Genomic DNA, 23465 nt, shown 5'->3' on the forward strand with positions numbered 1-23465 from the left:
AATTTAAAGGGAATTTTTCTTCTGTGTGGGTTTTGTTATTTTTAGGAAATCAATACATCTCATTTTTTAAATTTTAACGAGAAGTGATTTTTCTGTAATTTTTCTACCTGTCTTTCCCTTTCTCTTCTTTGCTTTCATGTCACTTCAATGATAATTCAATAATTCCACCTTCTTGCTTTTCAGTTTTAACCCTTCTATAAACAACAATAGATAATTATCATTTTAAGGTTTTCAGACAGTAAATGAATTACTGTGATGGTAACTTCTTTACCATGACAGTAAAAGCCAAGTAAAGTAACATTTTATTAGAAAATTACTGGAAGATAAAAGCTGGCATTGATAATGATTGGTAAAGGTGTCACTGTTTCCCACAGCCTCTTACGTGTGTCACTTCACGTGATAGAGGTCTGCCTGTTAACCTCATGAAAATACTGAGGTAAGAAATGCAGAATGTCCAGGGTTGTTGGCTTCTACCTTTTGATGGGGACAGAGACCAGGGACCCATGGAGAGTGGACCCACCACACCTGCCCTCGAGTCGGCGGGTGAGTTCTCAGGTGGAAAATAAGGCTCTGCCATCGGGCGGTACCTTGTGATGCTTGTTACACAGTCGTTTACTGGGTGAAGATTCTCCTCTTGTAACTGGGGGATGTGGCGCACACGCTTGTTACTCGAGGTTTCAGTGAGGCTCACAGACTCCGCGTCCGGGAGTAACGGTCAGCATCCAGATTCAAGCTCAGGGCCCGAAGATGCTTTTGTAAATGGAAATACCACGAATCAGCTCTTAATTTCAAACTGTCAAATAGCAAATAATCATATTATACTTAGAAAAGTTTCAAATGAAAAAGATGATAAATTATATGTAGTAACTAAACAAATTATATTTGTGAATAAACATAGTTGCATTGAAACACTTTGCTATCTTCTCATGAAGCAGAAGTATATTAACTAGGAAATATAAGCAAAGCAAGTAACATCTTAATTTGATACTTTTATCACTCTGAATTTGGAAGTGTAAGAAAGAATCCTTGATCTGTCTACATGCATTAGAGAAACTGAAAATAGAAGCAGAGCCTCTAATGAGGGAGACTCTTGAAAGGAAAGCCTATTGATCAGAAATCCACAGGAAAATAAATCCAAGAGATAGTTAATCAACTCTCTGTGATTCACCTGCTGCTAAAAATGCAATTCCTGTTTACAACTTCTGCCTCAGGAAGTTCACCCCAATGACCATTCAGTTGTTTATAAAAAGGAAAAAAAGAAAGAAAGAAACAGAAAATATTTTAAGAAAGGTTATATAAAATTTCATGGAAATTCTATGATCTTCAGCAAATCATTGACAAAAAATGCCAATTGATATAAATGTTAGAGATTACTGAGACGGTCTATGTGAATAGCAAGGTCAGAGTAGGAAAATTTTACCTTTAAAGTAAAAATTTACTTTCAATTCAGTTCTTTGGCTTTCTATAATGCTTAATAATAGTTCTGTCTTCTCATGGATCATTCTTTACTGTCTCTTTCAAAGTAAAGACTCAAAAGCATTATATTTTTGGGCCAGCCTGGTGGCATAGGGGTTAAGTCTTCATGCTCCTTTTCGGCGGCCCGGGATTTTCGGGTTTGGATCCTGGGTGTGGACCTACTCACCACTCATTGAGCCATGCTGTGGCGGTGTCCCACATAGAAGAACTAGAAGGACCTACAACTAGGATATACAACTATGTGCTGGGGCTTTGGGCAGAAAAAAGAAAAAGAGGAAGATTTGCAACAGATGTTAACTCAGGACCAATCTTCCTCAAAAAAAAAAAAGGTATATTTTTGTGGGGAAAAACCATCCACTTTCATAAATCATGTAATTAATTTTGAAAATCTAATCCAAATTTTGTATACAGAAACATGAAGGAAAAAGGCTGAATTCAAATATTTTAATGTTGCATCAGATGCATTGACCAGGGTGAGATGGCATATTTATTTTCCAGAGATGGCTTGAATTTGGTCTAAGTGCAATTGCAGATATTGACTTTAATTTCCGAGGCATGCATGGCCTGAATTTCAGGTCCCCTCGTGAGAGCACCTGAGGCACAGTGGCCCTGTGAGAACCATATCTGTCGGCTGCTGGTGCTGGAGGCAAACGCCTGTCTCCTCGAGTCTCCTGTAGATGCTTCTGGGCCTCGGTTGCACGTCCTGGCTTCCCGGGGCCCAGACAGCACAGGTTGACAATCGGGGCACATCTTTTCACCCTGTAAATGGCTTCATGACTTTATTCAAAGTAATGCCCGTTGTCGTCTCTCTGTTCCGCTTTTATACTCCCGTAGTTGTCGCTCACTGCACACCCTTCAGCTCAGCGTTTGGGAAGAGCCTGTGTGCTTTAGAACTCTGCCCTTCAGAGAACAGGAGAGGCAGAAAGCGTTTTCCTTGCCCGCTAGTTGTCTGCAAGCTCATTCACCAGCAGTGCATCACAGGCAGAGGGCTCTCCTCTCTTTACAGGACTGCACAGTCTTTCAGAGCCTTTCATGCTACCATCTCATGAGGGCAAAGTTACTGAAAGCTTTTAAAATAACAGCCTGATCATATTAGGAAAGAATAGGGATATATTAATCGAGAAAGGATTCCTGAAAAAAAAAATGAGTTTTAAAGTTAAATATAACGGAAAGATATGTTCTTTATTACTCAAAGTTTCCATAAAATTTAATGTATTATTAATAATTTTCCTTTTCTATCTGGAAAATAATTGTGAGAATTAAATACAATTGTAAGGAGCATAAATACTTCAAACTTTACATACATATCAACTGAAATTTTAATTTTTAAAGGATTCTTTTTAGTCGCATACTGTGCTACCTTTGTCTTGTTCTTTCTTAATAATGTCTTACTCACTTCTCCAAGGTGAAAATAAGCCATGATTTTTGTATTAAGCTTTACCCTTTTTCCCCTCATCACGTCTTAGGTCCGTAGTGCCTGAGACCAACAGTTGTTACCACTGAACTCAAGTGGCTGCCGTTTTCCTTGCACTCAGCACTGGCGGTACTGTTGATGTGATAACAGACCTTTCCTTCCCTCCTTGGGTGTTCATCAAGGGGCTCTCAGTGGCCGACAAGACTGGCTCATGCGTGTCCAGCCCGTGTGATGTGGCCGGTCCTGTGTAAAGCACTCAATGTGCGTGATCACATGTGGTCCTCTCAGCAGTCCTGTGAGGTCGCTCCCAGAGCTCCTGGCAGAGTACGGTGATTGACTCTGGATTTTCAAGGGAAAAGCAAAGGCTCAGAGAAGTTAAGTCACTTGCCCAAAATCACACAGCTAGTAGGTGGTGGAGAGAATTCGAATCTTTGTCTGTGCCCCGAGCCTCAGTCCTTGCTATGAATGTTTGTGTCCCCCCAAAATTCGTACATTGACACCTAATGCCCACTGTGATGGTGAGGCTGGTGGGAGGTGATTAGGTCATAAGGGTGGAGCCCTCATGAATGAGATCAGTGCCTCATGAAAGAGACCCCAGAGAGCTGACTGCCCTTTTGCCACGTGAGGTTCCCCTGAGAACACAGGTGTCCGTGAGGATGGGCCTCTCAGACACGGACCTGGCGCCACGATGCTGGACATCCAGCCTTTAAAGCAGCGGGAGATAAATGCTCGTTGTTGATCAGACACCTGGTTTATGGTTTTTTGTTACAGCAGCGTGAACAGACGAGGATAGTCCTCAGCCACAAGACCGAGTGGTCTGGGATGTTTAAAGTGCTGTTAATTGTTAGTTCAGTGTGTAATTGTCTACAAATAGCCAGAATATCCACTATTAATGGTTAGCATTTTGTGAGTTTTATATAAGTTTATGTAACTAGAAAAATATTTAATTCAGATTAAATTTTCCTTTATAGGGAGAAGACTGTGCAGTGTGTATCTGTATAATTTTACACACTAAGACTAAGAGAGAACACTGTTTCTTATTATTCAGTGACATGTCTTAATGTAAGTTAGTCCTGTCTTACTCATCAGGAAAGTGGAACAGAGAGGTTAAGTAACTTGCCCGAGCTCACAAAGTAAGGGCAGAGCTGGAATTTGAACCCAGCTGTCTGTGGTTCCTACAGAGGCTGTGCTCTCAGTGTCGTCCAAGGTGGCCAGGAAGTGACACGGTCAGCTGCCTGGCTCAGGACTAGGATGCTGTGCTGCCACCCCAGCAGCGTGATGGACCAGTTCAGCTCGTGCTATCCCAAATGTACAGCGGCTCCCACACGATAAAACTGTATATCTTGTTCATTGAACAAAAATGAGTTTGTTGGGCATCTGTGGATTTAGTAAATTCTACTCCGTGTTTCTGTGGGGACAGGAGTATATGAAGAAGGGGTCATCTCTCACATTGCTTTGTCCTCTCCCAAAGTAGTAAGTCATATTCAGAATGGTTCTGGGTTTTCTCTGCACCATGTTGCTTTCTGAACACTGAGGAGGTTATCAGAAGGAGAAAAGGTCTCCTTGATACAGCTGGGAAGGAGTTAGAAGAGAGAAGTGAGGGAAGAGGAGTTAGAAGACATTGTGTACAGCCTGTGGGAGACTGCGTGTGGTCCCTGTTGTCGGACCGTGTGTGGTGAGGCTCCAGGGGAAGAGACTGATGGTCCTGTGGGAGAAGGTGTGGCTGTCAGGAGAGAACCAGGCGGGATCTACGAGGGTTGCCTAATAGGGCTAAGTCAGGAACAGGGCGGTTGTGTTGGGGAGAAGATGGTATATCCTGAGGAATGCCTCTATGTTCTTACAAGAAAACTGGATTCATTTGCTCTGTTTACTTAACTGATTCTTTGATCCACAGGGATAAGGCTAATTATTATTAATAAAAGCTGGGTCTATTGGATACTTACTGTGAGCTAGACTGGCCCAATTCTAGCGCTTTAAAACAGGCACCATTGTTATCACCATTTTTAGATAAGGAAACTCAAGCTCAGGAAGATTAAATAATTTGCCCAGGGTCACGTAGCAGATAACTGGTAGATTCAGTATGCTAACATTTATGTTCTCAGCAATCGCACTGTGCTGTCATCCTCAAGTAACTTGAAATATGAGTTAAAACAATTCTACCTGCTGTAGAAGTTGATCCTAAAATGTGCAAAGCCTCAAGTTCAGTAAAGTTCTGTTTGTTGCTCATTTAACAGTTTGGGAAGGCACTCATAGTGACAGTCCCCTCTGCTCCATACAGTGCTTCAGGTCCCCAGGCTCTTTACACTTTATGCCTTTTCGTCATCTGAATCCATTTGGCAGGATAAAAGGAGAATGGAGAAGGTAGCTCTGCTTCTTAAGAAGCCTTCCTCCAGAAGTGCCACCCACCCAGAATCCCCTGACTGTGCCCACATTCTGGGGCTGGGGACTGGGGAACACAGTCCTGGCTCAGCAGCCACTGGGTGTCGGTTTTATACCTGGAAGGGGTGAGCAGCTAACTGGCTCTCACACACACGTGACTTAAAATCTTTCATTATATTTAAAAATCATTGGAGAGTTTAAGTTAATTTTTTAAGTAGAGTCTGAAAATACTGGTGCTTTCTTATGTTAGCACAAGATTTGTGCCCTTCCAGTGTAATCCGGGAGTTTCTTTATCCCAGTTGCAAAGCCTGTCAAATTCTAAAACTGTCCCCATGATTTCTCTTCGTTCCTCAGTTTTACGTTTCCCCGGCCTCCTCTGACTCTCGGGGTCCAGCTTCCTCTGCCCCGTGCCACATAGACCCCTGTGTGAAGCTCAGCCACTTCTTTGATTTTAAAATAAAACAAAATAAAAAATTTGCACATGCCTAGCATTCGTGAGAGTTGAGCATACTTTTTGGTGAAGATTTTATTGGGAACTGGGGACTGGAGGAAATGAAGGGATTGGGAAGTGGTCACGTTACTTTGTTGTTGGTGCTGTGGAGTGGATTCCGACTCCCAGTGACCGTGTGGACGGCAGAGCCGATCCCTGCCTGGTTTTTCTGCACCATCCTCTCGCCTTCTGGCTCTGTATCAGACGGCGCTCTGCTGCTATTCATAGAGTTTGCACGGCCAGTTCTTTCAGAAGTGGGTGACCAGGTCTTTCCCAGTCTGTCTAGTCTGGAAGCTCCGCTGAACCCTGTCCACCGTGGGTGACCCTGCTGGTGTTTGAAATCCTGGTGGCAGAGCTGTCAGCATCACGACACACAGCCACCACAGTGTGACGACCCACAGATGGGTGGTGTGGCTCCCTGATGGGGACACAGACCCGGGCCCCACAGGTGACAGCACTGGATCCTAACCACTAGACCCCCAGGGCTGGCTGGCCATATCACCAGGCACGGCACTTTGCCGTCTTTTTTCCCCTCTCTTCTGTCTCTCACCTCTGCTCCTCAATTATTTCTCTTGGATTCTGTCAGTATCTCTAAATAACTAACGTGCGCGTTTGTGTATCACTCTCCAAGTTGCTTTGTCCATATTAATTTATTTAATCTTCAAAAGAGGTCTGTGAGGTGGGTTCTATTATCATTTCCCTGTTTACCAGTGAGGAAACTCAAGTGTGAGAGTGAGTGGTGTTGGCAGAGCTTGGATTTGAACCCCAGCTGTTGGGCTACAGTCCATCCTCTCAGTGGAGACAGCTTTTCACTAAGGAAGATTCTGGTGCCAGCTGTTAAGGTAGAATTCTGTTTTGTTAAATTTATATCTGACATTAAGCCAATTTTTAATCCGACTCTTAAGTGCTTGCTGTAGTTGATTGTAATGACCACGTAGCACTTGCTGCAGTGTAACAGAAAGAGCTGTGTTAGACCGTCTAACATTGGGTTCTACTTCACTTCCCTCCTCAGATGCTCTGTAAGCTGTGCTCCGTGTTGGTTTTGAAGACTGAGACAGTTGCTGTGGATTCATTTATCTATAGGGGGTTTATTTGTAATTCTTCCTGGTATTCTTTTGCTGATTAGGTAAAGATTGGTAGACGTAGTTTTGTACACCTTGTGTGTGTACACCCACAAAGTGTGTAGTCTCGCCCCAGTGTACGTGTCCCCTTCCTTAGTTCTTTAGGCCTTTATTGGGCTTGTCACACAAGTCAGGGCCAGAAGTAGGTCCAGACAACCTGTCATCTTCATGGCTGCTACTTTGTACATAGACCCCAGCTACCAATGTTGGCTTTCGTTGTTTTTTCTGCAAATTCATTCTTTCTGTGCTCAGTGGCATGTTCAAATATTAAACACCTAAGGAAAGTTCATAAAGCTATAGCCAAATAGGAGGGAAAAAACGATTATGTGCTGTGATTGTGCACCCAAAGGGTCACCAGTCACTCCTAAGACAGACCACACTGTGTGGCAACAAGAATGAAGACTTTCACATTGTATGCTCAGCTAAGGTTTTATTTAAAATTTTTAAGCAATAGTTATGTGTCACCATAATTTTTGATAGAATGCAAATATGAAGATGAAGAATGAGATTATTTTCTAGTCAGTCTGTGCTAGGTTTTATGCTGTCTGTGAAGCTTACATAGTTAAGTACTTATAAACACATCCTTTAAGTTTAACATGACCTTTTTAAACCTTAGTTTATTATAGAGGATGTACTTGATGTAGATATTACAATTAAGCCTTGACTTCTCACAATGAGAGAATATATGTATTCACTCTCCAACTACCTAAAGCAAAAATAACCCAGAAAACAATGGCATTATAATTTATTTTGGCTTTAAAATATTTTTTATTTCTTAAAATTATTGTCCCTTGATTGTTTATTTTCCTTTATATGCAAGAGCCTGATTCTGTTACTCTTCTCCTGTGTGTGTGAAGATGACTGAAAACAGCATTATAACAGCAGTTAGTTCTCACACTCGTCAGTGGTACAGCAGGTGGTTCTCAGATGGACGCTGCCACATCCAGAGACACTGGTATTTCCATCTCCCAGGTGGCGTGACGCTTCAATGCACATGTTATACGGCTACCATGTCTGGTTTCCTGTAGTTGATTACTAGGGTTAAACGAATCTTTGTGTTCTCTGTTTATAGTTTTCTTATATCTCCAGTTCTATACCCATTGCTTATATCCATTCTCCTCCCCCCTCAAAAAAATTGAGTCATGACGAGCATAATCACTTATTTGCTGATGAAACTTACTTTTGACCTTCTTGTCATCTACATAATGATGCCTGGTGTTGATTCTCAGAAGATTGCATTGACATGTACTAAAGAGACACTTCTTTGTCTTAGTGTCTCAACACACAAAGGAGATTGGGTGTTGTCATTGACGTAACTCTTCCCCACAATCTGGAGGGTGACCTCAGCTGGTATATTGAGCTGTCTTGTAGGCTGACATTCTGTATCTGGTGAGCCAACACGCTGGTCTCTGAGATGTGTCCATTTTATGCTGACTCCAGACCTCAATGCTGTCTTCAGAACACACGTATTTCCTGTCTATGGAATGTGTGAACTAAAAACTGCTTTAACTCCAAGAAGATTTGAAATTCTGTCGTTTGTTTTCTGGAATGTGGAAATGTGCCCCTGGGATGGATAAAGACATGTCTCACATTTCTCAGACTCTTCCCCTGAAACGCCTCTGATGGCAGAGGGCAAGTATCTCCAGGAGGACCAAAGGCGTAGCTCAAATCAGCAGTCAAAGGAGCAGGATTATTTGAAGTCTTGAGTTTTATCTTAAAACTTTAGACTTTAGCGTTTCACTTATTGCATACTCATGTTTATTTTACTATAAAATTCTCCAAAATCTTCCAGTAAATGTAGAAGAGCTTTCTTCTCTAAATTCCATGTTTATCCTTTATGGTCAAATATCCTCTGAAACATAGCTTAATTCCCTGGGAAGATAAGCCAGGATGTTAAGGCCACATGTCCACACCTGCAGGTTAAAGAGCCGAGATCTTCAGGGCAGGATGTGCCTGTCGAGTAAACACAGCTAAGTGCAGAGCACAGCCATCGAAGTACAGAGGGCGTCCAGCACGGAGATCTGACCCTCTGGACTAATTCAGTAACTCACACCGAGTTCAGTTTAGACTGTAGGCTAAAGAAGAGAGATATCTTTGTATCCTCCAGAGAAATTTCTCTTCAGCCTTCCTGGTTCTCGGTTTCTTTGGCATTTAATCCTCAGCTGGGCTCAGCTGGAGGGCCAGTGGGGCAGCACGCTGAGCTGAAAGGTCCTCGCAACAGCCCTCGGGCATCCTGCAGAGCACTCGTCGCCCTGCTTGGTTCTGCTGTCAGGTGGTGCACGTCCAAGGAGACCCACACGGCCCCTGGCCGGGGCAGGAGCTCTTGATGGGAGAATGTTTTAGTATGAACAATAGACTTGTACGATTGTTCTGTAGATGTGTGTTACCTGTGTCAGAATGTGTGCTGGACTGCGGGTCAGCAGGCCTGGGTCTGAGGGCCTCCTGCCTCAGAGGCGAGCTGTGCGACCTTCCACAGGTTATTTCAGCTTGCCAGCCTCGGGTCCACAGCAGCAGGAGAGGAGTGGGTTACACAGGGTCTCTCATCCCTCTAAGCTCTGCAGTCCATGGTTCTATAAATTGTTCTGCACAAAAGTGACTTGAATCAACCCTTCTTACTTAATTTTTATATATATGTAATATTCAATATTTAGAATTTCCATAAAGATGGAACTAAATTTGCTAATAACCATATCTCAATCATAATCCCAGTTTTCTGAAATTGGTAATTGACAATTATATGCTAAAGGTATCATTTAACTTTTTTATTTTTTCTAAACGTGAGAATATATTGAATCTGATTATTTATAGAGGTTAAGAAATCAAGAAAACACACCATTAATCATTTTTATTTACAAGTGATGCTCGAATCATTTCTATTTACAAGTGTTGCTCGAGTCCTTTATTTTCACTTTCACACGTCACACTGACCTCCCTCCCATGCAGCTGCTGCGGGTCAGACAACAGTCCTGTCCTCGGTGTCAGTGCCATGGCTGCACAGCGAAGTACCACAGCAATGGCTGGGCTCGCACAATTATGTGAATATGCTCTTCTCGTTTGCCTGTCATAGAGATGAGTGAGGAACGGAAAAAGTTAGTGCTGATACTGATGATAAGAAGCAGAGGCATCGTAAAATATAACTGAACGAAGTATAGTCAGGACCGTCTAATGAGAATGTAGACAGTGCAAGTTATGGAGAGACCTGGGCACTTCTGTGTGAGGACCGTCGTCCCAACAGCATCTCGGTGATGACCGTCGTCCCAACAGCATCTCGGTGAGGACCGTTGTCCCGACAGCATCTCGGTGAGGACCGTCATCCCGACAGCATCTCAGTGAGTCTATCTCTGACGCGGTCAGGCTGTGAGTGTGTGTGGGGACTGGAAGAAATACTTAGAAGTGGCTGGTGAGATTCCAGAATTTCTGACTAGCAAAAGCTGCTTTGATAAATTCAAGAGAAAGTCTTGTTTGCAAAATGTTAAACTTAACTAGAGACTATGGGGGACAGATAAGGAAGAAATTTATTTAAATGTTAGTCTCTGAGATATGAACACAGAAGGGAGGCCTGAAGTTTGTCAGGGGAGAGTGTAGGTTTTGAAATACTTGTATTCCTGTGTATTAAAGAAAGATTTTAAGATGAAAAGATGGAGAGAGAATGTAATGTTTAGAGCTCGGTCCTTGAGAATGCAGGAGGGACAGGGATCAGTCTAGACAAGAGGAGAGACACCTTTTGTGTTGTGACAGGAGAGGAAGAGGGACGGATGAGGTGGAAGTTTAGGGCTCTGTGAGCATCAGGCTCGAGCTCACTGCATGCGTGCTGCCTAAGCCCATTGGTAGGTCTTCAGATAACGTGCTACCTGCCCTCAGGGTGCATCAGAGAGCCAGTCATCAATATCAGATCTGATGAGACATCTTAAACTAATATGCCACCTAAGGCATCTAAGCATCAATCTGAGGGTCAGTCCCACCACCTGTTCATCTGTGTTCTCTGAGCTTCGTCTCCACTTTAGGTTACACCATTAGAAAGCAGTTTACCTTCTTTCCCAAAGAGTGACCTTCCCAAATACCATGAAGTAGGGTAGGCACAGCTTCAATGGCCCCCCTTAATGTGAGCATTTCAGGCAGTAGCAGAAATAGCAAAGCTCATTAAATCAACATTTAGGGCTCATGGAGTCACCAAAACCTCCCTGGGACAGGAAAAATCAATTGACTATTATATTTTGGCATGCATTCTTTTAATTAATGTGTAAAATAACATTATTTATTTCACATGACCCTTGACAAAAAAGCAAGAGTCATGTGAAATAAATAATGCTCATAAAACATAAATCGCAAAGACAAAGTACTGCCCAAGGTTGGGTTTTGAGTATATGTTATTCTGTTTTAAAGTAATCTTTTTCCCATGAGCACATATCTGAAAAATTATTGTTAAAAATCATAAAAATGACCCAACATATAAAATATTTGCTTTCCTTGACTTTCTGGAAGCATCTTGTATCTTTCTATGTCAGTCTTTACGTAAGAGACTTTTAATGTGCAGTCGTCTTCACAGATTTCTAACCCAAGTCCTGTAAAATTTATCAGGTAGGTGTTTTTGCCTTAATTGGAGTGCCTGAGCCAAAACAGAACAATTTACAAGTCAGAGTTTTGTTCACTCTCCAAATTCAAATTTTATAGCCACCCCAAATTCCCGAGCAGAGGATTATTAGTTCTTACTCCTTGAGCTGCCTTTCTGCATTCCGTCCTCCCCTCACCACCTTAAAAAGTAACAAGTAGCATCCAGCTTCCCTAACATTTTAATTTGTGTCAAATAATGGATTATAAACACCCCTTTAATAGTTGCATTTAATGCTGGTTTGAAGTTCCCGTCTGTGTAAGGTTAGACTTATATTTTATCACCTAGCATCTGACCAGAGCACTGTCTTTCTCTTACTTATGAAATAGTCTTCCTCTTAGCAACTGCTTTCAAGCGTATGTGGCAATGTTATTAGTCAGAGTCCTTATTTGTGAGAAAATAGAGAGGGTCTGCAGTACAAGGTCATTCAGCATGAAAGTCTGTGAGTACCAGGTTATGTTAATGACGTGGCTGCTGGCCCTCCACGTGTCAGATCTCGCCCCAAGTACCTTCTGTATATCATTCCTATTCCTTCTGGAAGACTAAGCAGTTTCCATTTTACATTGAAGGAAACTTAACTCACCAAAAATCGTATCAGAGTGGCGTTTTTGGATGTAAATGTAAGTTTTTGTAGAGTCTAAATAAGGGGAGACTGTGTGTGTGTGTGTGTGTGTCTAAAGATAGGTGAAAAGGCAGCGTTTTATTTTTGTATATAGTTCTTCTTAGGTACTTAGTAAATATTTGACTAAACAGATTCTAATTACAAATGACTGTTTTCTATAGGGGTGAACATGATAGCGTTTATAGAGGATCATGTTTCCTGGCCTCAGAAATCCTCCTTATAAATGGTAGTTTTTAAAAAATTGTTTGGATACCTTTTATAATTATTCTCAGGATTTGGATCAGGAATCATAAGTAAAAGATATTTTAGGGAGGTCTATTTTGTCGAGAAATAACTTTGAGTAATCTAGTAGGGGCAGTGTATTGGTTTTTTATTGCTGCTGTAACAAATTAACACAGATTTAGTGGATTAAAACAACAGAAATGTGTTATCTTGCATTTCTGGAGGTCGGAAGTCTAAACTGAACCAGGGTGCTGGCAGGGCCGTGCTCCTCCCGGAGGCTCCGGGACAAGCCGTTGTCTTCCTCCCCATCTGGGGGCCACTCCCTACCCGTGGTGCCCAGCCCTCCCCCATCCTCAAAGCCGGCTACAGTTTTCTCCCATCACATTTCTTACTCTGACTCTTCTGTGTCTCTCTTCCTCGTGTAAGAACCCTTGTGATTACACTTTCCCTACACAGATCATCCAGGATAATCTGCTTATTTTAAGGTCAGTTGATTAGCAAACCTAATTCTGTCTACTACCATAAGTCCCCCTTGCCGCCTAACATAGCACACATGTTCTGTAGATTAGGCTATGAACATCTTTGTGGGGGCCGTTATTTTACTTACCACAGGCGGATTTAGATTTTGTAGAGTCTGAAGTTTATGGAAAGCCCCTTTTGAAAAAAATGAACAAATAAAATTACAAATAACAAAAATAGACACTAAAGCACATACTTATGTATCATGAGTAAAAAATGACAAAATACAAACTTTGAAAAAGGCAAGCTGCATGGATATATTCCACTTAACCGAAACTAATTTTATCCTCAATTGTTTACTGTGCTCGCATATCAGACATAACAGCTGTGTAATAAAAATGCCTCATTCATAACTCCCATTTGTTTTGGCTAAATTAAAAATAAACAGAACCTTTGCCAAAATGATGTCTTCAAAGTTTGGTTTCTAAACAACTCCTTTTTCAGTTTTATTTATGTCATTTTTTCCATCAGTTCAATTGTCTAATTCCTCATGTTCTGTGAGATATAACACAAAGAACATGGAATTTGGGGCCAAAAGACCTATAATCAAGTCCCTGCTTATTCATTCATTGAGTATTTATTAAGCATCCAGATACGTGCAGGGACTGTGTGTGGCTCAGAGGATGCCAGAATAACAGGATCGACCTGGGCCTCATGGTAGCTACAGTCTCACAGGAAGACGGAGCTAGGAAGGTCCTCTCAAGCACACTGGACAGTATGAAGGGGTGTAGGGCCCTGTAAGGGTCCTGCAAGGCCAGGCGGTGAGGTGACTCCAGGCCTGAGAGGTGAGGCAGAGGGAAGTAGGGCAGGGACAGGAGAAGATTTCAGGCAGAAGACATGTTGTGACCAAGACCTGTGACGGGGAAGCTAACACATTCTGAGGAGGTGAAGGGAGGTAAGAATAACAAAGCGGAGGGAGAGAGTGTGTGAGACATTCTTGGGAGCAGGTGGGCCAGGCCCCCACGCTGGAGATCCCGGTTGCGTCTTAAATGCAGTAGATGCCCTTGAAGGGTTTGAGTGTCTTAAATGCAGTAGACGCCCTTGAAGGGTTTGAGTGTCTTAAATGCAGTAGATGCCCTTGAAGGGTTTGAGTGTCTTAAATGAAGTAGATGCCCTTGAAGGGTTTTGAGCAAAGATGCAGAATGACCTGATAAGCAGATTTAAAGCTTTTCCTGTTGTTTGGGAGCCTGGGGCTGGGAAGGGGGAGAAGGCAAGAGCAGATGGAGGCAGTGAGTTACACAAGTGCCTGGAGTTGAGAATACAGACGAGTTATTAACTACGTTCCCCTCTTCTAAAGGATTCTGGTGGGTGTGCCTTTTCATTGACTCATCAGGCGCGATATAAGGCCTACGAGAGAAGGACAGGGCATACCTGACTGGGGCTTTCGTGCCCAGGTGCAGTAATACTCGGTTTCTTTGACGAGGTGTTTGCCTCTTATGTCTAATTGTACAATGGACACGGTTTCCTTAAATGTGGCATTCGGGCATCAACACACGGGTTAAGGGGCTAACCGGGGAGTTAGGAAGTTCCTTCTCAAATCATGGCAGGCCATCTTTAGCTGGTTTTACAGGTTCTCTGACTCAGTGCTTGTGATACGGGAGAAGAGGGTATCCTGGCCCCAGACAGCCTCCCGTTCCTGTGAGCTAACACCCCTTCTAGGACGTGCTGACCGTGGGGGCGCCGGGCCCCTTCCCTGCCAGCTTCCCTGGGACACACCTTGTCTTCAGTCCAGTCTGCCGGCATTAACTTCTCCACTCCGAGGCGTTCCCTCTCCCTGTTCAAGCCTGGCCGAGGCCACGCGCCCTCCCCGGCTCCTTGAACACAACTCCATGCTGGCCCCGTTCTCTGCCCTGAGATTGCAGCAGTAGTTTATGTTACCTGCACAGTTCTGTGGATCTTTCTGTAGGTAACGTTGTCACATCTAGTGCCCCTTCTGGCAGCTTTTCCACCTGTTTGCTGTATTGTGACGAGGAAAGTATTGCTGGGATACATTCTCTGTTGGTAGAAATCATGCCTTTAAAATTGTCGGGATGGATAGCCATGTGAGAATTTTCACTGTGGAGAAGGAGGATCTGAAGGCGACTCCAGGATATGTGCGTTTTCCACCTGCACCTGTGGGAAGTTCATCTTTTATGGTTTATCTCAAGTAAAACTTATGTCATTCTAATCTTTGTAAGATACTAATCAATTGACTAATTAAGGAAAAAATTTTCTGCATTTCCCAAATATTGGCTAAACCACATAGCTCTCCAGCCTGGCAGATCAAGCAATCTTTGAGAGCTCTGTTGGGTGGGCTCCCCGTAAGCAGATGCTGAGACAAAGGTTTGAGCGCCAAGTCGTCTGTCTGAGAGACACCCAGGGAGGTACGGCATGGATTTGGGGAGGTCACTCGGGAGGGGATCTCAGCAGAGGTGTGTTATCAGGCGGTGACAGTGTGGGCAGCTGGGACTTGATCCCCTCGGGGTTCTGCTGGGGGACCGGGTGGAGGCGTCTCCCCTGAAGGTGAAACACTAGCATTTATCCAACAGCTTGCCCTTGGCTCAGGACTGCTCCAGGGTCATGACTGCCTGGCCCTCAGCCTCCTCTCCCAGTGGCCCACTGACTCCAGCTTTGGAGGAGCCCCTGGCAGAGAGGCAGGGGCTTGCAGTGTGGCCATCCTTGCGTAAGGAGCAGGGGGTGCAAGGGGGTGTGGGTGGCACCACGGCATCTGCGACTGGGGCCTCTCCCCAGTGCAGGCCCCCGAGCTGTGGAGCTATGCGGATCTGGCTCTGTGCAAGGCTCTGCAGACCACCACGGGCAAAGATATGCACTCGAGCCAAGCACGAATTCTGAGAGGCAGTTTCCACTTTTCCTAATTGGCCCAAATATGCAGTGTTTGCTTGTTCGGACTTCCTCCACCTCCTCTCTCTGTGCCTTCCGTTCCCCTCGGGGCCCTCGGGCAGGACTCCGCCCTTGCTGGTGTTCCGTCTCTGCCCACATGTTATGAGAGGTTCGGGGATTCGATCCGAGACGTGAAAGAAACTTTCCACTCCAAACAAATGGACTGAAGGTATATTTTATTATATAGAGGATAGTAAAGGTGATAGTCCGCACACAGATCCGAATAGGTCAAATAATAAGAGGGAAAAAACACCAGCTCGACTGGAAAGGGAAAACATCCACATCGGCTGAGATAGCGGCAGACTCGAATAGGTCATATAATGAGAGGGAAAAACATCAGATCAGTTGGAAAGGGAAACACCAGATCCACTGAAGGGAAATGACACAAATCAACCGGAAAGAGAAACACCAGGTTGACTGAAAAGAGAACACATCAGATCAATTACTTTACAATAAATCAATTACTCACAACATCCACGCCCCACTGCCGGGAGAGTCCTGTCAATCGACACGGCTGGGCAGGAATCACACGTCCTGGGTAAAGCGTCCCTTCCACAGGTGGAACTCTCACCGGGTCTCAGTCTCCAGCAGTTGATATAAGCAGTTACAGAGTTTACAGAGCAAGTATTCAGTGTTCCCATGCACAAATGGTTATCAGTGGCATACGTGCACTGAGCCCCCTGGCTATCATCCCAGCCCACTAGTTGTATACATGCATTGTTTACCCTGGTTATCGTCCCAGTCCGGCACAGATGGCCAGTCTGCCCCAGGCTGCGGTGCCCGAAGGGCCTTGAAATTTTTACACATTGCAACTATCTCCACGGGAGAAGGGCCAGTTCCCACCACGCAGAAAGCAGCTTTTATATTTCTTTTTGTGCTGGTGGCTGTAGGTCAATGGAGTGGCCAAACATGGCTGTACTCATGTCAAGACACCACACAACATCTCAGGTGGGTAAGCCCACCCTCCTCTGTCACACCCTCAAGCGCTCTCGGTGACACATCCTAGGTTTTCAGTAATGCTCGCATCACCTATTTCCAAACTCCTTTAATTAGTTTTCTATATACTCTTAATTTTTGGCTATCACGTGGAACAAATCTCATTAAAGAGATTCTCTAAACCAGTGAATTAAGTTGTTAAAAGTTCAGATGGCTTCCTATTACTCCTTAGAGGGCAACTGCGTTTTATTCAAGGCACAAAGTTCTGGTGGGATTTCAGGGGTCCCAGTGGGCTCCCACCCCCCACCAAGGACGTCCAGAGGAGAAAACAGCAACTGGAGAGGCTGTGTGCCCGTGATGGAGATGACCCAGAGCCATTTCCTATTTCATGGTTGTCTGATGATCGTGTCCCTTTTCCACTGCTCTGCCCCAGGTTAACTTGCTTCATTGTGCCAGCAAAGGTGCCCCACGATGTGCACATGGTTCCTGATGCAAGAGAGAAAAACTTCATGTTCTAAGAGGAAGGTGCATTGTTTACCGAGGTACCACGAGGCAAAATTTTGAGTTACGGGGCTTCCATTCCTCGCATTTCCATTCTAATAGCAGTCTGATTGGAATTCCAGTGTGTCACCTGTAGCCATTTTGACGCAGGTGTGGTTTAATTTAACTTGTGTTGGTCTCCTCCTTATATGTATGCTGACTACATGATTTGTCATCCAAATTGGAACATCTCTGAGGGTAGAAAGGGGACACAGTTAATAATATGCTGGAGCAGCAGGCATAACCCGGGTCGTCCTGAGTTCACAAGGACGTGTGGTGACCCCACACCTCTGACCCGTTCCTGCTCTTGACACAGCCCTTGAGAGAAGAAGAGGGACAGCAGGACGCTCTGGCCTCCAGCCCCAGTGCTGTCGTGGAAGTGAGGAGGGGAGACGGCTGTCCTGGTAGATGGGCCCGTGGCTGCGTTCTCCCTCAAGGCGGCATCGTGAGAAGAGCCTAAAGCGTTCTGTAGGTTGTGGAGACCTGGGCCTTGGGTGGAATTTGGCTTTGCTTTTGCTGCTGGTGGTGGTTTTGCCACTTCCTAACTCTGTTTACCCCTGGAGCCCGGTTCTCACACAGAAATACAGCAGCACTGACTCCAGTGGATCATGGCGAGGGGTAACGGAGATGTGCGTTCAGCGCTGAGCACAGGGCTTGGGTGTGAAAAGCGCTCAGCAAAGGTGGGCCCTTTTCTCTCTCTCCGCTTCTCCATTTCCCTGGAGGAGGGCAGGATGTGAAAGGTGCCAGGGATGCAGCGAAGTCTCTGATGCTTAGTAAGTGCATTTTGAAAGCAATCATTTTGATGGCTTCAGTGTGTTACAGGTGCCGCGTGGGTACCTCAGTGTGGCACCTTCCTGTCGCCCCTGTGAACACCCTGTGAGCAGGTTTACCCCAGGAATCGTGTGTGAGCCCTGAGCCCGCCTTCACCAATATTCTTACATAGCTAGAGAAGCTGCGTGGTATTTAATCAAGTGAGCAACATATTTTCATTTCATTTGATTTAACTATGTCTTCATTATATAGTTTGTTTAAAATTTTGTGACTATGTAGCAGTTTTCAAATTTATGAGATGAAGTATAGCAAATTTACTGAGTGATTTTTCACTTCATGGTCTTATAACATAGTAAGCTGCAGAAAAAACACTCTTGACAGAAGTAATTTAATCATAGTATGTATGTGTGAGGAAGAGAGGTGGGAGAAGGAGGGAGAGAGGCAGAGAGAGAGAGAGAGGCAGAAGGAGGGAGGGAGGGAGGGCAGACTTCCAGAGAGCTCGATATTCCACCAGAGATGGCACAAGTCAGTTAAACCGGCTCAGAGCTGCTTTGGCTTTCCGTTTTCCTCTGGGGACAACTTAATGCTGATTCTTCATTTTTTCAAGACAAACAAGGTAAGTCTATGTTCCGTGTATGAATTTACTAAGTCCTGACAGGCGTTTTAGTTAATGTATAACTTTTCATAAAACTAAAACCAAAAGCCAAATTTCTGTGTTTGTCTGAAGCTTTCAGTGATGTGTTAACAGTTTTCAAAGATAGTGTTAACACTTGAGATTACTAATAATTGAATGAAAAAGAAAAAATGTAAGAATTGTTATGCAGTAGATGAAGTACTTATAGGAGGATGTTGCTGCTGTAGGTATATTTGTAAAATTATAATATCTAAATATGATTAACTTTAAACCAAGACTTAGAGGATTTTAAAGCTGGATTTGAACTTGAACAGTGCTTCAAGTCATTAGTACCAAACCATACATCTTAGTGTTATTGCAAAGTTATATTTTTCTTTAAAGCAATTTCATTTATATTTAAAATTCCATCAATGGTGTTGCATACCACATAGCCCTTTTCCACACAACTAGATGCAAATACTTTATATGGACATTTATTTTGGGAAGTCTTGGAAATTCAGAAGTATTTTGTATTTTGAAATTATAAATCATATTTTCTATTTAGGCTACAAAAGTTTTTCCTTTCATTTTGTTATGTTTGGGCAAGGACCAGAGAAATGTTACTTTTTCATGTGAATAACTCATGATGATACTCGTCAACTGTGTGATTTAAGATAGTTTGTACTTTTTTTCTGACTACCTACTTATAAAGATCTTTCCCAACAGTATTTCAGAGAAATCAATTAAAATTCTCAAAGGATAAGCATGTTTTAATTATCTTTAGATCAGAATAAAACATACATGTAAAGAATTTAAAGAGATTTCAAAAACAGACTTATTTTATACTTTCAGATAATTTATGGGGAGAAGTATCATCTGGTAAATTTATTTCTACTTCGTTTTTACTATTTTCTATTCACACGTGTGCTGATGCCACAAGCAGCCTGGCTGAAGTCAGGAGTGTAGTATTGTTACCACTAGAGTTTGTACCACAGCCACTCTGAGAACCTCTGGAAAAGGACCATCTTGTTTACGTATACTCCAACCCGTGCTCTTCTCAAAAGACTGGGGCTCTAATCTATGTGGTGAAACCAACACTTATCAGTAACTTCCTTTCCTGCTTCTTTCTGAGAAAAACTCTACACCAAGATCTGATGGAGGACACTTCTGCCTGTGAAGGATCTTTTGGATTGTTAAAGGAGAGTCTTCCGCAAATCGCCGTGTTTTGTTTATATTTTTATTTTATATTCTGAGTGATACTTGTATGGAATTAATTCTAAATTTTTAGTTTCACTTAACAGTTAACTTAACACTGGGCTCCTCCATGGAAATAAGGCATAGATGTGCGGTGGCTGTGACACGTCCGTGATTTATATCTTTCTCCTCTAAATCCCAATTTAGTTTAAGTCATTTGTCTTAACAGGAATCTTAACATCTGTTTGGTTTTATGCCATTCCTCGTGTGTAACCAACTGAGTGAAATGTCCTCGTCTTATCTGTGCTTATTATTAATGAGCAGCAGGAAATTATTTTTCTACCTAAGTAAAAAACTTCATTTTGTTCTCTCTCACACTTTAAACTTGGTTTAAGACCAGCAGGCCAGAATCAGTGTGGTCTGGAACATATTTTCACCTGATTGACCGACTAATAGGAACCACTTGGCTTCTCTGAAGATGGAGACACGTGAGTGCTCTAAGCTGTGGTTGCTAAGATTCAGTCAGCATCTCACTGGGTAAACGTCTGCTGGTCACCACTCCTTCCCGAGCTCTTGGACAGGAGAGTGCTGAGGGCAGCGAGATAAAAGCATATCTATTCAGATGAAAAGTTACATGCAAGGGAAAGATTTTATGAAAGTCTATCACATTAATCCAAGTTTTTCATAGAGCAGTTCATGGTCAATTACCAATTCACTTACCAGGAAGTAACCAGTATAGGAGTTTGGGGAGCCCTGCTGTGTGGCTGGTCAGGATGGATTGTCAGGAGTGATACGTTGAGGTAGGCTTAAAGGATCAGTAGGGAAAAGACAGGAGGGACATTGCAAGTGGTGGGATGGGGTAAGGGAAAGCTTTGAGGCAGAAAAAGTCCACTCATGGAGAAGGAGCAGAACGTAACCAGCGTGGTTGGAGCAGAAGGTTGCTCTAGGGAGTGGAGAGAGGTAAATATGGCAGAGTTGGTGTGAATACAATATGGGAGCACCATCAATGACATGCTGGGCTGGGGGACGACCAGTAAATTGGGAGCAGGAGACCGACATCTGTATGAAAATTAGTCTGCTGTGGTTGAGAAACCCAGGTGAGATGACAAGAATCTCAACGTGGAGAGACCAGTTGAAACCAGGGAGGAGCAGGCAGAGGAGATGAGGCAGTAAGAATGATGGTGGTAACCATGCTGGATGTGGAAAATGGCAGAGCCTTTAACAGAGATGGGGAATTAGGAGAGAAGGCCCCTTCGGGTGTGTAAACCTCTCCCCGTCAGGGCCCAACCAGAGGAGGTCTGGAGGAGGTATGCCTTAAGAGCCTTGACTGTGGGGGCTGGCTGGGCATGTCTGAAATTGGGGAGCAGGCCATCAGGAGGGGCAGGCTGGAGCTCTTGGGCTCTGCTGGGGCTGCGTCCACAGGAGGAATTTCCTCCTCAGGGAAGCCGCCCTTCTGCTTGTAAAGCCTTTCAGCTGATTGAATAGGGCCTATCCAGAGTTTCTAAGACAGTCTCCCTGGTCACGGACTCAGTCACACCTATAGAATGCCTTCACAGCACACCTAGATTTGTGTGTGATTGAGTACCTGGGGTGGCCCAGGCAAGTTGGCACATCATAAAACCATCAGAAACCTCCCAAGTGCTATAAACTCCAGGGAGCTGGTGGGATTTCTTAGGCGAAAATGGCCAGAAACATATTGGTGATTCTGAATTGAAACTCAGGAGTTATTGAGATTGGAATCCCACGATGGGGCTGTCCACGGAGAGACGATACTCCTGTCAGTCGAGAGGGTTGGGGAGATCCTCAGGGAAGGCTGTGAGCTTCTGCATCAAAGATGGATTCTTGGGAGAAACCATGTTTAAGGGGCAGAAGAAAGAAGAGTTAACTGGAAGGTAAAGAGAGAAAGACTCAAGAGCTAAGAGGAGAACCGTCATGGCGGGCAGCCCTGGCTGCCCTTCTCTTTGCTGCACTTCCGCACTGATTCCCAGATCTCCAGAGGCACAACCACTGCTGCCTGTCTGCTTTCCTCGTGTACTTGGGGGTCTTGCTGCCAGGGGTCCAAACAGATTTGCACTGAGAAAAGGCCAGTGGTTTTAACTGTGAACTTTGAAAGTACAGTTTAAGTAAGATAGATAGGAAACTCCAGATTGTAGGCATTTCAGACTTAAAGAATAAGATGTCTATTCCAGATGACAAGAGATTGGAGGTACAACTGTTCTGATTACTTAATGGAGAGGCCTTCCAGGGACGCAGAACTTTTAATATTCTGTTTTACCAGTTTTCACCACCAAACATTTTCTCTTTATTTCCTAAGGACTGTCTTTTGCTCTTTGCATATGCAACTTTATGTTTTGTTAACACTTACTCTAACTACAGTCAGCAGAGAAGCAACCAGCAGGCGGTTTCTCAAGTCTCTGGAGCACACAGGTTCCACTGAGCCCTGTGTACATAAGTTGCCTTCTGGCTGGTCATGGAGTCCTCCTTCTTCAGCAGCACACAGCCCGTCCACGTCACCCCTGAGACCTGGGGCGGCCTCGCGTCACCATGGTTCACTTGATTTGCCCGTTGTGCCATTTATGTTCCTACCCTGAGGTGTCGTTTGGTCTCAGTGCCAGCCCACGATGAAGCAGAGCATCTTGCTTTCAAGGACCAGCTGGTCAGAATCACGTTGTGCTAATGGCCACTGACCCTCTTGGTCTTTTTTGCAGCAGGAAAATTGCTCGCTCTCTCTCCCTCCCTCCCTCTCTCTCTCCCTCCCTCCCTCCCTCTCCCTCCCTCTCTCTCCGTCCCTCCCTCCCTCCCTCTCTCTATTCCTCTCTCCTTCCCTCTTTCTCTTCCTCTCTCCCTCCCTCCCTTCTCCACCTCCCCGCTTATTAATTCATTCTCCTCTCTCCTCTCAGAATCTGAAAATTTTCTCCTGAATTTACTAACTTAATTCCTTCTGTTCCTGCTAGCTAATTATGATACCTTTGCCCTCCTCTTAAACTGTAAACTGCCTTTCTGATCACAAATAAATACAACTTTTTTTTTTTTTTGGTGAGGAAGATTAGCCCTGAGCTAACATCTGTTGCCAATCTTCCTCTTTTTGCTGAGGAAGATTGGCCCTGGGCTAACATCTGTGCCCATCTTCCTTTATATGGGACGCCTGTCACAGCGTGGCTCGATAAGCGGTGCGTAGGTCCATGCCCAGGATCTGAACCTGCAAACCCCGGGCCGCCAAAGAGGAGCAAGCGAACTTAACCACTACACCACCAAGCTGGCCCCCCCCAGGATGTGTGAAGGGGTGAGGCCCTAAGAGGGGCAGAGCAGGGCCCTTTCAAGCACCAGTGGAGGATTTAAGGCCGTACTGATGATCCTTTCATGACTCTGAATGTAATATGTTCTTATTAACTGTGTTGATTAACTGAATCTATAGTTTTATATTTGTCAAATTTTATTTTAGGTACAGACCCTTATTCCATGAAGTTTGTTAGGAAGTCATGGGTAATGCCGGTATGATAAATGTGTATAACTAAGGATGGGAGGGAATCACCAATTCCTCTTTACGAGAAGTTTGCCTTTAGAGCTAGGCACGCATCGTGTTCTGTCCCTGTAGCGTTTACATGGACAGGTTTATTCCTGCCTCTCAGTGACGCTCTTGGAAGTTGTGCTAAGTTGACACCTCCTCCATACAGACATG

General features: G+C 44.1%; 1 protein-coding gene and 1 long non-coding RNA gene across 5 annotated transcripts in view; one reads left to right on the forward strand and one right to left on the reverse strand.

Annotated features, from left to right (window-relative positions):
- Window positions 1-23465, forward strand: part of RIMS1 (regulating synaptic membrane exocytosis 1) — a 442630-nt gene that overhangs the window by 398258 nt on the left and 20907 nt on the right. The window contains exon 1 of one of the 4 annotated variants that reach the window (XM_087438806.1): window positions 18483-18595. The exons of the other annotated variants lie outside the window; for them this stretch is intronic. The gene's annotated coding sequence lies outside the window, so the exon portion shown is untranslated. Of the gene's footprint in view, window positions 1-18482; window positions 18596-23465 lie in introns of those variants that run through there. 4 annotated transcript variants of the gene reach the window in all.
- Window positions 9651-16388, reverse strand: LOC147915750 (uncharacterized). Its single transcript, XR_015554179.1, has 4 exons — window positions 16202-16388; window positions 14731-14964; window positions 10080-12987; window positions 9651-9938 (listed from the first exon to the last, which is right to left on the reverse strand). It is a non-coding gene; the product is annotated as an uncharacterized LOC147915750 (long non-coding RNA).

Source organism: Ceratotherium simum, chromosome 13 (assembly GCF_057802395.1).
Source record: "Ceratotherium simum simum isolate JZ-2026a chromosome 13, ASM5780239v1, whole genome shotgun sequence".
Lineage (NCBI taxonomy): Eukaryota > Metazoa > Chordata > Mammalia > Perissodactyla > Rhinocerotidae > Ceratotherium > Ceratotherium simum.